General features: G+C 43.8%; 1 protein-coding gene across 6 annotated transcripts in view; it reads right to left on the reverse strand.

Moving 5' to 3' along the window:
* LOC126856581 (homeobox protein unc-4-like) overlaps positions 1–16,942 on the reverse strand; it is a 120,532-nt gene that overhangs the window by 15,122 nt on the left and 88,468 nt on the right. The window lies entirely within an intron of this gene.

The raw sequence follows: 16,942 nt of genomic DNA on the forward strand, positions 1-16,942 counted from the left end.
TATCTCGACGTAGCAATATTAATTAAAATTTATAATTTTAATTTTTTTTTTAAATAAATTATATATTCGATTCAATAAAATGTCGGTAAAAAGTAGAAACCTACCACTGTGAAAGTTTTCATTCGAGAATATTTTGTATCTCTATCGAAGAGAATACGGTCGCAGTCGGTACGCAAAGGAAAACTCGGCTGATGGTATAACAAGATGCAAATGTATGTTACACCCTCTATAGATGACACCGCTTTCATATAAATTTCCTCTCTAAACTCGACGAGAGATCTGTAGATCGCGCAAGTCGCAACGCAGCTCGAATTAGCGGCCGCCGCATCTAATGTTTAATTAACGCCGCATAATTGGCCGGCCAATTAGCGCACGCCGTTTAATATTAATCTGCAATTTGAATTCATTTCAATGCGTTTAAAATTTATTGAATACATAATTAATGCGGCGTGTTGCGAATGCAGATGCGACGCGCGGAGCGGAGCGGATCGCTCGTTTATCGCCATCTTCACGAGATTCTCAAAATCCGAAACGAGAAGGATATTTCAACGATCGAAATATCCCCAGTCGTAAATTTCAACCTTCCCTACAATACGCTTTTATCTTATGAAATAATTTATTTTTCGAAAACACTTGCGCAAGCGCATTTAAAAAATCAACGTTTAAATTCACAAAATAATGTTACTGGAAAACGAAATGGCGAGAAAGGGATGCCCACTTTGCATAGGCGACGTGAAATTTTCAATGGAAACAAATTAAGCCGCAATGGAAAAGTTGATTCCCTCATTTTCCCGGGGACGCTTCTCTCCCGGCGAATTCGGTGGAATCGGGTGGAAAAGGGAACGGAGCCGCTCATCTCTGTCATTTTACCTGAGTTACCTACCAAACCCACCGCCATCGCCCCACTTTGAAATATCCCGTCGACCCCTTCCCACAATCTCGCACCCTCGAAACGAGCCTCCACCTTCCCCTCGGCCGCTCTAGCCGTCTCGCTCTAATCCAATTAAAAACGTCGGACGATCGCGCGAAACAGCGGCGCATCGACCACGAGAATTTTAATTGATGTTACAGGTACGAGAGAGGGTAGCTACCCCCGGGAAAGGGATCGTTATTGCATGCCCGCGAGAGAGACGGGAAAAGGAGAGTGAGAGATGTGTGCCAAGATTTCGTTTCATTATGACATTACACATTCATCGCTATAATTTATTTCATTTTATTTACGTCTCATTTTATATAACAATGACGCGAAATATGACGATAAAATAAAATGAAATTTTCCGGGGAGGGGATGCCGATGCGACATTAAATATATATATATATAAAAAAATGTGTAAAGCAAAATATATTAATAGAAAAATTTCTCTTCGAAGAAACATCTCTTTCTTTCTCGGCTATCTCTTTTGACAGAAATTTAACTTTTCTTCGAAACTTTTCTCTTCTATTTTCTATGACGTGAGAAACTTTCAACTTTTTTATATATATCTTGTAAACAAAAACAGATCCCATATTTGTCCCAAAAATATGATAAAGTAAAATAACGATTCATAACGTGTGTGATTATATTAGCATTTTGCTTCACGTGTTGAAAATCTGCAGGAAATTCGTGATTCTCTTCGCATTTTTTCCCGAAATCGATTGACGAGACAAGCGAAGCTTTCCGCGTATTCGACAATCAGAGTAGTTCGAAGTTTTCCCGTGTGTGAAAGTCAGACGAGGGTGAGAGAGATCCGAGGGTGAATAACCCCCGAGGATAAAGCTCGAAAGATGGACTTCGAAAAAATCGAGCTCCGTGTCCCGCAAATGGAGACGTTTTCACGCCGTTCTCCCGACCGTCTCCTCGCGGACCTTATTTTTTTTTCCACACCTTCGTCCCTCCACTTGACCCGTAACATTGTCGCTGTCCCGCTCGGCTTTGGGAGTTTATCGCGATCGTGAAAGCTTGCTCGTAAGCTCTCTTCCGGGAAAAGTTTAACTCCTTTTCTCTGAGAAAAATCCTGAACTATTCTCGAAATCGAAGAATTGCTCAAATTGTGTCAAAATTTGCATTTCGTTTCATCAGCTCTATTCGGAGCAGGATAGAAGCGGAGAGAGAGAGAGAGAGAGAGAAAAATTGTGGCAAAAATAAATTTTGCAATAAATAAAGAGAAAAATTGTGCAGAGAGAGAGAGAGAGAGAGAGAGCGAGAGAGAAAATGGCGGCCAGACAGCCCGCAGGCGGTAGCTAGAATCCGGCGGCTCGCTGCCAAATGAAATTATCCTTCGGAAGCACCGGTGATCTCGAGGGTTAATTTCGCGACGGAGTCGTCCCATATCTCGCCATCCCTTGCCTGTTGTATCGGGATATCGCTAGGACGCCTCCGGCTGATCATAATTTAATACATAATACGCTCCTCCCTCCCTTTGATAAGAATTCGCATCTCGCGCAACGACTCAAAAGTGTACACAGATTACAAGAGTGCTGATAATTATAGAATGTTCTTAGCAATATAATTTTCAATATAATTTCTCGAAAATGACAAGGATTGTTTCGATAATGGTACTAATTATATCGGAAAGGATGAAGCGAGAAGTTTACAATCAAATGTCATGATCAGCTGATCTTCTAATCTCTTTTTTGTCGATCTTTTGTTATTTCGGTTAATAACTAGTGAATGTGTACCTCGTCTCTTCCACTTTGTTTCGTGTTCTCCGCGGAAAAGGATCCCCCGGGTACCCGTGATATCTTTATTCTTTCTTCCCGCTTCAATCCCGTCAGAAATTAAAACGATAAATCCAGGCACAGCCGCTGGCTGAAATATACGACGTTGGCGTCGCTGGATGAAATACGTCGGTGTCGCGAGACCGATGACAAAATTCAATGGTAGAATTTCTTATTTTTTTTTTTCCTTTTTTGACAGATAAAACTTTTTGATATTGCGATTTGAATTATAGACACTATTTTAAATATTCTTAGATAAAAAATGTGCTTAGAGTTCAGCTAGAGCTCAAAGAAAGTATAATAAATAAATAAAAGAGTACTAAAGTTTTTATATAAAAAAAACTATAATGAATGAAATAGCATACGAGAATCTAAAAATATTATAGAATTGCAAAGATGAGAAAGTAAAGCACCTGAATATAAAAAAAAAATCTAAAAATTTCTAGAAACAAAAATTCAAAAATCTAATCGAATCTAATCCCGAAGCTGCAAAGTAAGAAAAAATAGAAGCGATGATTCAAAGCTCGAAAGAATTAATAAAATTCATTATGAGAAACTTTATGGATTTCATAAAGCTAAAAAAAAAAATTGTACATTATTTAATCAGATTGATAAGCTGATTAAATCATCACAATTCCAATTCTCGACTGGCTACTAGAATCTAATTAATTTAATCGGCGACTCGAAAGAAAATTCTCACTCTCTTGATCCCTCGATTCGCTTTCGCGACTCCAATTCTCTGGACGCGAGACATCCATCTCTCATTCTACTCTCGGCGAGATAGCTGTCGCGTTGCGCAATTGGCACTTTAATCTGTATTCAATGACCGACGCGGAGTGCGGAGCAAACTTTTTTTACGGGGGAGGGAAGGGGGGGGGGATTTGGCGCGGCGCGGAAACGATCGCTCGTATCGGCCGTTTGCGGCCGCGGAAACGCGCGTTCCGGTTCGTGCGCGCCTCGAACAAGAGTTTGAGAGGCCGGCGTTCGCCATCCGACGTTGCCATGACGACGGAGCCGTCTAAATCCGCGAGGCACCCTTCGCACCCCCGCGAGGGGTGGGAAAGAGTGAGAGAGAGAGAGAGAGAGAGAGATGGCGCGGGAGGAAAACGGTAAAGGGCCGCCGGGGCGGAGAGGAAAGGAGAGGGAGTTGAGGGGTGACAATGGGGACGCTAAGTCTGGAGATTTGCAGGGAGCACGCCGGTTGGTCGGTTCATTGTTTCAACGCCAGGTTTCCGCCGGTAAACGTATCGCCTAACCGCCACCCTGTCGCGGGGAAAAAAAAAACTGGCGAAACTTAGGCGGAGACGAACGACCGGCGTCGACAGCGAATATAAATCGCGACACCATCGCCGATAACCGCTCGTTCTCCGGTAGAGAAGCACCCTTAAGTTATGCGAGCCCTACGCGAGAAGGAAGAAATGTGTCAAGGAATATAATAACATGGTGCGGGAAAATATTACGGAAGACACGCCGCTGGAAAAGAGGAGATGCTGAAAAAAAATTTTCCGTGGTAAATAATTTTTCATTTTATAAAAAGCCGCGACAATCGAATAGGTCTAGAAAATATTCGACATATTCGGATACCCAAGAGTAGTAGATAAAAAATATTAAAATTCTCGGATATCGATAACACTAGTACACGCGTAAAGATGTAAAATGTGTAAAGGGAGATGCGGCAACGTTAACATTTATCTGGCAATGCTCGCACTTCCGGCACACCTTTCCACGGGCTAATTGCTCGGCAATGAGTTTAATTATCGCCGGCGTGTAACCACCGCAACAAACTCGCCGCGATATTTTTTCATCGCTACGAGTGTCTCTTTCAAGAGCCGTCCCTTCAGGTTCCGTAAAGACGAGCTGGATAAAAGAATGAGCGGGCAAGAAGAGGTCGAAGAAGAAGAAGAAGAGGAGAAGCAAGGGAGGAAGGAGGTGGAGCGGGAACGAGATGAAGAAGGGGAAGAAGGAGCGCGGCAGCTGTTGGCCAAATTAAGTGATCATCTCGTCATCATCAGTGAAGCCGCCGCGAGGGGGGAACGAGCCGCGTTGCTGCCACGTTGCTGCTACGTTGCTGCCGAGGCAATAGGCTTCGCGAGCCCCGTGAAATTAGCATCGGCGAGGCCTAAGGGGTAAAGGGGGACCGCGAGCGTGTCCGCGCCGCTGATTGGAGAACCGCCGCGTCCAGTGGGTTATGGTAAGGGGGCAAGGAGGAAAGATGGGTACGAGAGGGCCTGGATGAGCACGAAGGGAGAAGAGGAGGGAGACCGGGCCCCGGATGGATTTAATAAACGCGAACGATAATCGTTGTATTTACGAGCAAAGCCAGAAGTCCGCACGGCTCCAAATTAAATTATTGTCACAATAAAGATCACGCCCAAGAGTCGCTTTATATGACGCGTTCGAGTCATGTCTAAGTCGATAGCGTTTTTTTTTTTCAATCAAAAAGTTAAAATATATGTTAACTTAGAAAGAGAGAGAGAGAGAGAGAGAGAGAGAGAGAGTTTCTGAATGTATAGAAATTTTCGAAATATTAAGTTTTGATAATTATTTTTATCTTACATCCTAGAATTAATCGGAATATTTGATGACTTTTTTAAAATTAAAAAAGAAAGAATACAGTTTATTGCTTATTCTGAAATTAAATTCCTAAACTAATGTTGACACAAAATAAACGAGTAATAATTGACTTTATCTTACTCGATCAATTCAATTATCTTTCCTGAATATAGGCATCCTCCAAAATTATATAACGCACATGGATAGAAAGAGCTCTCGAAGACGTTAAAAAGGTAGCTGGATATTCGAGCGGCTTCATTACGGAGAATCCATTCTCGAGTCTTCAAAGCGAGACCGAATTTCCGGAGCTAAAAAATTCCACGAGTGCCGCATCTTCTTAATCCGAAGACGATTATTTATGAACATAAGAGGCATCCTAACCGTCGCCTAAATAAGGTGTGGGTCGCCGCATACCTGTACGTGTCCGTTATTAAATTATTATACGAGCATAAGATTTACCGAGTCTTTCGTCATTGGGGACCACCAGGCCCCCGAATGATTTCTTCACACTTTGTCGGATCCCACTGACCGAAATTAGTCCGATGTTAAAAATTAAACAAAAGCATCTTTAAAATTTTATATCTCACAGATAGACGGACATTTATTCGCACAAAGAATTTATTTACACAAAACAATTCTTTTTTTTTTTTTTACATTATATGCTTTCAAAAAGCCGCTCTCCAAACTTCAATTTATTTTTTATTAATCAGAATATTTTCTTGCAAATTCAAGCGCAAATTTAATCCTGGTTCTCTTATCTTCTAATTACGTCAGCTATGTAAATGATCGCTATCAGCGGGATTATCCGAAATGTACCGAGTGGAAAGCGGATCCGCACCAAAGAGGATCCATACGACACAGATTAAGATCGGCGTACCGTAATCCCGTTCTCTCTCTCTCTCTCTCTCTCGACAGCTCTCCAAATCCCCATAAAGTTCATAAATTTATCGCGCGGCGTGTCTGTCCTCTCCGTCGACCCGCGTCCCCACGCTCCCTTCTCACCGAACACACGTCCCTCTCTCCTTCTCTCCCTTCCTCTCCCCCCACGCATATAACTCAAAAATTTAAATTATGTATTCTATTAGATGCCGCGCGCAAGCAGTTCTCGGCCGCGGAGAAAGGAAGATGCAGAGCGAGATGAGCAGCGCGGAGTGTGAACGGAGAGATGGGCCCTCTCTCTCTCTCTCTCTCTCTTTCTTTCTAGTCGGAGAGGGTACAAAAGGAAGGGTCCAGTAGGTGCGCCGCGGACGCGGGGCAAAAGGTCCGGAAAAGAAATGAGAAAGAGTGTAATAAATTGGCGGTGAGATTATTCTCGACGTGCATTAAGACGTCAAGCCGCGCGACGGACGACCTGAAAAGTATTGCCCGACACTTTTCGCTCCCTCTCCGCCGCGCACAGATGCATACACACACACACACACACACACACACACACACAGGTCGTTCCCCCCTTCTGGCTTCCCCCTCCCCCCTCCCCCAATCCCTGTTTCTAGCGGCGCAATGGACGGGTCGCTTGCAGGGCCCGTCCGGCTCCGTGGAGCCTGTACGGCCCTGCCGAGCACGAAGAGCCACTAATCAAGTCAAGGTGCGAACGTGCCCCGCTTGAATTCACTCTCAACAGGTCTCGTCGCGTGATTTTTCGACACTCGATTGATTCTTCTTCCATCCCCCCCTCCTCCTCCCATCCCGCCAGATTTTCATCCTTGTCCGTCGCTGAATAATATTGCGTATCCCGAGCTATTTCGAATTTAAGCGATTATTAAGAAAAATGTTTGTCTTTAATAATTACAGATTTACATTTAATAAAAAAGTTTTATTATTGCACAGCGTTATTTTTTTAATTAGAAAGAAACTAGTGCTATTTTTCGCGATGATAGAATGAAATATGCGGAATATTTTTCGATCGAAGGAACGGGATAATGAGTAGAGTTATAAAGTGGTTAAGAGATAATAAATGCTTATCTCATTTGGGAACAGTAATATAATGTCGGGAGAAATAAATTTTTCGATAAGAAGCCGCGGCATTTAATCCGAGCGAATCAGTTTCGCCGGACCTATTAAAAGAACGCAGGAACGACGGGTCCTTAATCTCGCCAGGCGATCTCCGCGGGGGTGAAGCTAACGTCGGTGGTTGCGTCGGAGGGTGTTAACGAGTCACGATCATCTCGGCCGAAAGGGAGGCGGCCTTTGTGCGGCTCCAGGTGTTGCTCACGTAATGTATTACTTAAGACTCCTCTGGAAGAGAGCTGACCACGGGAGGTCCGTGAGGAACCCAATTCGCCCAATCGCGTCATCCGATATCGAAGTGCATCATCGATTCGAGGTGCGAGAGAAAACAAAGAGGAAAAAAAAAAGAGGTCTGTCGGCCAGTCTCGTTTCTATAGAATTGATTGTGAGTCTAATCAACGTCGATCGATATTATTCGAATAATTACGTTGGCTTTAAAAAAAGAAAAAAAAAACAAAGAAACAAAAGTATTGTAAAATAATCATGGTTTTTCAAACTATCGGCACACTTAAAACTACAAGAAAAGTGACAATTATCTCAATGTCGATCGTTATAATTTGCTGGCAAAACATCTTGATGATCTACGCTCTTTTCAAGAGCACGAATAAACGCTAAAACTTTCACTCGAAAAGGAATGTATGCGTATTAATATATGCGAATGAAAAAGCAATTCTCCACTACTAATAGTAGGGAATTTACATGATCACCTGTTATTAAATGGCAGCTACTTATTAAATTGTTTCCGAATGGTTCAATCATTCACGATTGAGAATATGGCGGTGACATGTATGTTAATTCGCCAGGTCAAATTTTCGCGAAACCTCATTCTTGGATCGCGACGCTGTGTTTCCCATATGATCCTCCGGCCGCCCGAGGCTGTTATTTAAAAAGTCAGCGTAGCCGGCGTGGCTCGAAATCTCAGAAACGAGCCGAACTCGAAGAATTTTAGTGACCGGTCTCTGGTCTGACAACCAATCATCCCGACCGAGAACCGACCGCGGCGGCGGGGGCGGACGAGGAGGGGGACGACGACAGGGGCCGGGGAACGTAATCTTACGTATCAATTAGCCCCACGGTCCGACCGGCCTTACCCCCCGCGGGCCTTTGACCGCGCGCCGCGCCGAGGTGTGAGAACGACCGAGACACGGGGCGCGTATTCGTTTTACAACGTCTTCATTCGGGCCCGATATCCTCTCTTCCTCAGCGAGGATGAGAGGAACGAAGGGGGAGGGAAGAATCGCGCGCATCTGGAGGAGAGACGCGCCCACGCTGCAAAGCGGATGAGTCATTGACACGACTCGCTTTGCGCAACTATTGCGCGTCCTAAGCGTCCTGCTCGCGGAGTGCGTCTCTCGAGTGCTCGGGGTTTGATTAGCCTCGACGCAAAAAAGTAATTAATTTTTTGAAAACTGAGAAAAATGATGTCTCCCGGCTATCGGTTCCGATAGCGATAGGATTTGCAGATAACGATTCCGTGAGGTTCTCGAGAGGAAATTGCGCGTGATTAACGCTGATAAGTTGTCTTATTACAGCTATATAATATCTATCGATCACGAAGGGTATCGAGTAACGAAGGAAGTCCGTGACATCAAATAATCGACGCTGAGTTGCCCCGCGTGACAGGTATATAACTGTTTATCGTGTGCCCGACTCCCATTCGACTTATGCAAGAACCTGTTATTCCAGCCGTCAAAGCGAGGGTCTCTATCCAAACGATATTTGCTAGACTCTTAGCTAGGCGTATCTAGGAATTTCGAGTGTAAGCGTTAGTTCTGAGATGCCGGGAGGAGCGGACGCTGCGAGAATCGCTGGAAGATTCGCAAAATTCGAAGAGAGGGAAACTTGAGGGAATCTATATGTCTAAAAAAAAATCTAGAATTCCAACAATACGTCTGAGAAAGATGTCGAGAAATTTTTTTCTGTCTTAATATTATTCATCGTGTATGCAATCGGGAAGATAAATACTTGCCATTATCATAAATCTTGTCTTATGAAAAAAACTGAACTTGTCTTTATCAATTTAACGGATATTCATTTAGCGTCGTGAATTTATGCAGCTACTACATGTGCTCTAATTTCATCCTTTCTCCTTTATTATGTGCATTCGCAACCACCGCAGTCACAACAAGTTACTATTATCCGCTAATTATATAAATACGACGCGTAACCACCGTCGCCTACGTACATAATTATAATTGGCTTCGCTATTTGCAGGTGCACAAAGTTATTCTCGTCACATTAATTTAACGCGTGTTTCAATTCGCAATACAAACATCGAGGGTGGAAAAAAAAAAAAGAGAAGATCGATCACGCCGATCATGTTCCTCTTTGAAAATCTAAACGCTATGTTCTTTTTCGTATTCGGCGAATGATTATCGGTGCGGTAGCTCATCGATCGAGATGATAACGCGGCGGATAATCTTTGCATCGTGGAATCACCGGCCGGAAATTGCCGGCGCAAGTAGCCTCGCGGATTCTGCCGGAAGTCGTCTTGTAATTACCGTCTGCGAGAGAGAAGGTGGGGATTTAATCGGGATCCGGATTTAAAAAGAATGATCGAAGCGCACATTACGCCAACGGAATTTAAGATTCAATATCGGCTGAATTTATATATTTATCAAGCGACGATAGATTAGCTCGTGGAGATGATAAGCGCTCTTGCACGATACCGTTATCGCGATACATCCTGCTTTCTTCGCCACGAGTTAAAAGGCAATCGACTAATAGAGACGCGAAATTAAATGTGATTTCATTTATTAGAAAAGAAATTCTTCATTTAAATTAATCGGCTATGCAAAGATTTCGAAAATAATACTTGTAGACAAGAATAAAGCTCCGAAAGATTTGACGACAAATCGAAGAGGAGAATTTGGTGCGGGAAAAGGCGTCTGGAAGGATCCGCGAACGGAGAAGAGGTAAAAGGACAGGAAAGGGAGACAGGATAGGGCGTGGTTGCGGAGTGATTTAATGTCGGAGGTGCGTGTCTCTATCCGACCGGATTGCGAAGAAACACGTTGCTCAACAACAACAACAACAACAACGGCAGCAACCACAACGCGCCAAGCCAGACGCTCGTTTTGGGCCAGCGGCTTTACAGCCGTTTAGTGTTTTACGGCCGTTTTATGACGCCGCGCTGTCTTTCGTACGGGGGATCCGCACCGGAGTATCCTCGCAGGAGAAAATTGGACGTGGGACAAAGAGAGGAGGAGAGAAGAAAAGGAAAGCGAACAGACGCAGCATCGCGGATTTTCACGCCGGGCTTCGGTGATTTATCGGAAATCGTTATCGCACGTATAGAATCGTCTTCTTCGAACGCACGATTATTAATTAATCTTCCCCTTGTACTTAAATATGCGTATAGGTATGACAAATTAATTTGTCAGACAGTATGCAAAATGTTAAGAAAGAAAATTGAGCGTTAAATAATTTGCGGATAAAGTAGTCGGAATGATTTATTTTCCGGATATTTAGATAGATTAATTCAGAATCTCACACACGATAGATCCAACATTTTTCCAAACACATAAACTCTACAAATATTTTCCGCTTGAATTGAAATATTCTCGCAATTTTGCAGCCAGCTGCGCGAACAAAGATTGCTCAAACCTTGTTTCCGTTCTTAATAAGTATACGTAATGGACTTGTTGCATGCAACGAGAAGCCGTACATTCGTTAAAATTTTTTTTTTTTTTTTTAATTTAAGAGAAACATATGTATAGCTCCTTTATCTCACCCATTCACGATGATAAATCGATCATTATTCTACCGTCTGAAAAAAAAAAAGGATTATCGTAAATATCTGAGCAGATATGAAATATACGATGGCGAGATGGAATGATTAAATAGACTCTAGATCTACTATCACACGCATAATTTTTACACGTATATTATTCGTTGAAAATAACCGATTCAATTATCTAAACGGCGAATCGAATCGCGTGCAGCTCTCTCGCCTGCTCGTCCCTGGAATCCCTCTGGATCCCAATCTCCCCGTATCATAAATTCGCGCACGTCCAATCGCAGCGCCGCCAAAATCACCCAGACCGCTTCGTTTAAGGCTCTGGAAAGCGACCGGAGGAGAATATTATTCGATCGGCGAACCGGTGCGCCGTTTGACGCGAGCGTTTCGCGCCTGGCCGGGGTCCGGGCTCTCGGCTTTAATTAAAAATTAATCGGCGCAAATTAATTTAAATGCAAAAAGTGGGGCCCGGGGTCTTTCGAAGGTGGAGTCGCCGTTTGTTGGGGGCGGGCCCACTGAGTTAGGCGATCGTTACGGTGCCCGGTACCGTATACGATAATCGAAAACCCCAAGACGATCCGAGACAAAAGGCTCGCCGGAGAGTGAACGGGAGAGGAAGGAAAGAGGAGACAAAAGAGAGAAGGAGAGGGAGGGAGATCGGACGGGATGGCCTCGACCGATCGGCTAAACGTGAGCCTCGTCCGTGAACAACCACCTTCCCTTCCAACTTCGGTTCGGCTCCGATCGTTAATACCTCGTTATCGCTCGGGTCAGCCAGGATCGGCCCGTATTGATCACTTTTTGATCGCGAGGCGGATAAACGCGGCCGCGCCGCCGATCCGCTCTGCTGCTTCTTTCACAGTTGTGTGTAATCTGTCAACCGGTCGCTTTTAAGAAAATCGAGAAGAAGCGAATCGATCGTGTTTAGTCGATCGATTCCTCACTTAACAAATGACAAATCGACAAACGATTCACCATCCTTATCCAATGACATGCGCGAATTGAATTTTGAATAGACTTAATCGTGATTACGTCTCGAGCAACTTTCATCGATTCCCTCTTGCATTCTGTCCTTTCGTATTTGTTAAGGCAAGTCGATTCTTAAGAAATAATTTTCTAAAAAAAAACAAAAAAAAAAGAAAAAAACTATTATAAGCCGCATAAAATTATTATCAATAACTCACAGATTTTTTTAGATCTATTTTTCGCTCCTTTCAGAAGTAAATTATATTATTAAGAACAGAATAATCGATACTTGGATATTTACGGTAAACGAATAGCAATGATTAAGGACACGTGTCACGCTCCCTATCAGAGAAATTTCATTCAAAACACCATTAATCATCGCCCGAATTCGCTTACGTAATACTTACTGTATGCAATCTCGGCTGAAGAAATTGACGAGAAATGCACGAGCCGAAAAATGTTGATAAATTGAAGCCGGGACAAATAATTGCGCCGTGATCGAGGCGACGATGATCAACGGAAGCAACGCGCGCGCATATTTCCCTCAGACCGCATTCCCCTGGTCGGTCATCGTGAACGCTTTCGAAAAGAGAAGGAGACGAGATATTGAGTGAGGCGAGGTCGGCTTGGACAAGGTCTGAGACGAGACCGGGACGAGGCGAGGCGAGGCGAGGCGAGATGACGGCGGCAGGAATCCCCGCCTACCCATAACGATATTTTAATTAAACCGAGGCGCTGGCCGAGCCGAGGAGAAATTCAATCTCGAGATAATAAATGATCGCGGCCCAACACCTTCCTGACTGCTGACGAGCCGACACCTCGGCAGCTTAAGGAGTTCACACCTTTTCCCGCACGGCCATCGAAAAAATGGCGAACGCCAAGGATACTCTGTTTCTTTCAGCATCTCTCTCTCTCTCTCTCTCTCTCTCTCTCTCTTTCCACTCCCTTTATTGTTTGTTTGATAGATACGACTCGAGACTCGCCCTTATCATTAGTCTCGCGGCTGGTTACATGAAGTCGTTAACGCGAGATTAAAGCGCGCGGCGGTAGCTACCGTCCTTTGAAGAGCGTCATAATATTCCATCCGATGGATCCTTCAAGATTCTCTCCGTCAGGAGTACCTTGATGTTTCTCAAAACTTGTCGTAAGTGCGTATGCGCGGTATGCACACGCGTGCAGCGTGATGGTGCGAACCAATCGTACAAATCATCTGTTCTCGAAGAACGTTCCTCGTCCGTGTGTACGTCGAATATTTTAATTATCGCAATAACTTTATATTATACGATGAGAAATATGATTATGACACACGGCGAGTACTTGAACGCGTCAGCTCGATTTACGCGAAGAGATCTCGTTGAATATAAGCATTCGATTAAGTGAATGTCCTTAAATTAAACAGAACTAAGGGAGCGTCTCCGAAGACGATATTTCGTGCGAAAGGACGATAAACTTTTTCTCTGAAAGCGCCGCTCAAAACATAATCAGACTCGTGGATTTAATGCTCTCGCGCTTGCATCCGAAAGCGCGCTCTCGCCTCGCGAAACGAAGGGGGGGGGGGGGGGGGGAAGGGGATGCTATATATCGGGATATGTTTCCTGATCGTTCCCAGAAGGATTCGTAATTAAACGCGGAGATCGCATTTCGATACACCCGGCCGTATCTCTTTGCGAGCGCGGTCAATGCGAATTCGTACGAACGATATCGCTATGTTCGCTTCGCGAAAAATATTGTAGTAATCCAAATGAGAGAGAGAGAGAGAGAGAGAGAGAGACTCTCGTAAATATGGCGCCGCTTACCCGATACATCTCGATCTTTGATTTTTAATCTCGCCTTATACAAGAGAAACACAGAGATCCGACATTACCGGCTTAACCGGAAACGTAACTCATTCTTTATAACGAAAGATGAAAAGAAATTTTCAAAGAGATGAATATTAGCCTTCTTATTATCAAACTTGTCAAGAAATAATTTTTCGATTGATATCTTTTGTATTAAAATTATTCCGAAATATATTTGTGTTCGTTTATTAAAAAGAAAAAAAAAAAAAAAAGAATAATTGAAACCAAAAAGAAGCCGAAGTAAAAACCGGTATTATTCTAGCGTAGCCATACCTTTGACTTGGGAATGAATTTTCGCCGATAATAGATCAGGAATATTCGCTTTGTCAACTGTAATGGACCTCGGGGAGGGATCTTTTGTACGCCGCGCTTCATAGACGCGATTGGTCTTGGTCTCGTCATTAGTCTCGCCTGTCTACGCCGAGTCGTTAACGCTAGATTAAAACGTAAATCACCTACCGAAATGTTGCAAAAGCACGCGTTTTTTTTTTTCTTTGCACAAGGCAACGCCTCGTTCGAGAGGAATACAATCGCCGCTTCCTCCCGTCCCTCGCCCCCGAGATTCTTCGCCAGCGGAGAACGGATATCGTAAAAACACTCCTGCGGTGAAAATGTGATTTGATTAAAAGTTGTAATCATTGCTCTCGCGGAATAACAATGACGTTATTAATCCTATATTCGGACAATGAACGACGTAAATCATAGAATACAATTGAAGCCGCTTATCTTGCTTAGTGCTGAATAAATCGTATATACAGGGTAGGCCCCAAACGTTCCGGTCAGACTTTGAGATTTTATAGAAAATTTAATTCTGAAAAAAAAAGTTTCCATAAACATATGTCAAAAAATGCTTTCTTAAAAGCGCCCAAAAAGCTTTGAAATTATTTTATACATTTTTACAAATATCAGGGAAAGTATGCGATTTTTAACAAAAAGTACCGAAGCAAAAGTTATAAAAAAACTTTTTGCTCAGAATTAAATTTCTTATAAAATCTCAAAGTCTGGCCGAAACGTTTAGGGCCACCCCGTATAAGAATATTAATGTGTGAATTATATGTGATGCTCAAATTTTCATTTTATGATTGATTTTATTTTTGTCTGACAATTAAGTCTCGACAATAATCTTTAAAGTATAAAGATAAAAATAAATTACAACATACGGTTCATCACGGGATATTACACGAGACAGCCGAAATTAATTCTTCCGCATTGATTCCCCAATAAAAATTCTTTACGAAATTAATCGCATAGACGGACGATCAATATATTCGCCGCTGGATTCGCATGATCGATCGCATTAACCCGCGTGTGACAGATAAGATACGGGGAGCCCTCGCCAAGTGAATCGATGGCGGTCGATTTGAGTATGCATAAGTTTCGCGGGCGCCTGATTAATTTCGCAAAAAAACAAATGGACGCGATCGTGATCGTCCGCGCGTGATTAATGAAGTAATGAAATCTTGACTAACCCTTTAATGGGGAGGACAACGCGAACGCGTCGGAGTGGCCGATCGCGAAGAATCCTCGCCGGCAGGAAAATCAATTTGGTTAATTGCGATTAATCGCGCGTTTCGTTGGAGTCGCCTGAGTTATTTCGCTAATTAAAAATGTAGATTGTTCAGGTTCGGCGGTTCAGCGACCGCGTCGTTTTGCTTCATTTTCGGTTAAACGTGCTCGCTTAAGCTGCCGGACGCGCGCGGCTCCTCTCCGCTTGATGAGTCTATTATAAAATTAATAACTATAAATCTTGGCCGAGGGAAAGAGAAAGAGAGAGAGAGAGAGAGAGAGAGAGAGAGAAAGAGCACCGGAGCAATGTGGTAGCACGTGGCGGACCGTTTTTCATACTCCGGTTAATTATACGCGACTGCAAATTGAGCGCGACGAGTAACGAGTAGCTCCTCCCTGTCTTCTTTCTTTTTTTTTTCCTTCCCCTCTTCTTCATCATATCGTGAAGCTGGCATCTATGTGAACGACACGGATGGTGACTTTTTCCAGCGGCTTGTATCGTAATAAGACGTCTCTTCTCGCGGTCTGTTTTATCGAATATGTTATTTCCCTTTTACAAATTTACTTGTCGAGTCATTTATCTTTGAGATAGATCGAGGTTTAATTATATATAATTGCGTGCAATTTCTCGATTCCGTCTTCCTTTTCTTTCGATCCAAACTTTATTTCTCGACGCAATCCCTTTTTATCATCCTCTATTTCTGCCCTTCTTCCAACACACTCGACAGACAAGATTCTCCTCCAGAACCGCTCATTTCTATTCTCGCAAGGCTATTCGCGCGACAAATCATTGGATGATTAACGAGGCGGTTATTTCGACAGATGGAACGGAACTGCTCGCGTTTGATGCAAGGAGAGAAATGGAAGACCGTCCGTTGAATGCTTCGGTATCCGGGCATCGCACTTTGATGCACTCTCACGCGATCTCTCGCTCCCTCTCGCGTGCCTCGCGGCCATTACGAGGAACGCTCACGGCAGCCAGTTTGAATTTCGGAACGTCCGGGGGTAATTCCATCGGCGGGGTGTTCTAATTGGCCTCTCATTACCGATGCTCGGCTTGTTTCGGCTTGCCGGCGAGGCGAGGCCGAGAGGGTCCCAGCAGCGTCGAAACTAACCGGTGGCTCCGGCCGATTATTACCAGTTATTATCTACCGCGGGATCGTTCAATTTAATGGCCGATTGTTTCGAACGCCGCGCCGTTAATAGAAATTTACTGAGGACTCGGGGCTCGGTCCGAGTTCTCTTCCGTAAATGGTACGTGACGCAACCGAACGATTGTTACTAGAATCGAATAGAGCTCGAGACACAGACAATCCCGGTTTCCGGAGACCTCGAGGGATCGTTCCTACCCCCCATATGCTTAAATCATGTAGTTAGGTTGTGATCGAGTATCCTGTCATTTTCGAATTTCATCAAAATCCGGAAGCGACACTTTACGGATCTCTTCCCTCTCGTCGGACAATTTTATTTATATCCGCGCGATAAAGATTTCTCTCGCTTATTTATGTACATCGCAAAGATATTATAAAACGGCGGATGTGCGCGCTACAATTTCCATCTTTCGCATTTTAGTCGAAGACCGGGAGGAGTCCGAGAGTTTGTGGCTCAACAGACGGCAAACCCATAATAAAGTGGC

This window comes from Cataglyphis hispanica, chromosome 19 (genome assembly GCF_021464435.1).
Source record: "Cataglyphis hispanica isolate Lineage 1 chromosome 19, ULB_Chis1_1.0, whole genome shotgun sequence".
In the NCBI taxonomy this organism is placed as follows: Eukaryota; Metazoa; Arthropoda; class Insecta; order Hymenoptera; family Formicidae; genus Cataglyphis; species Cataglyphis hispanica.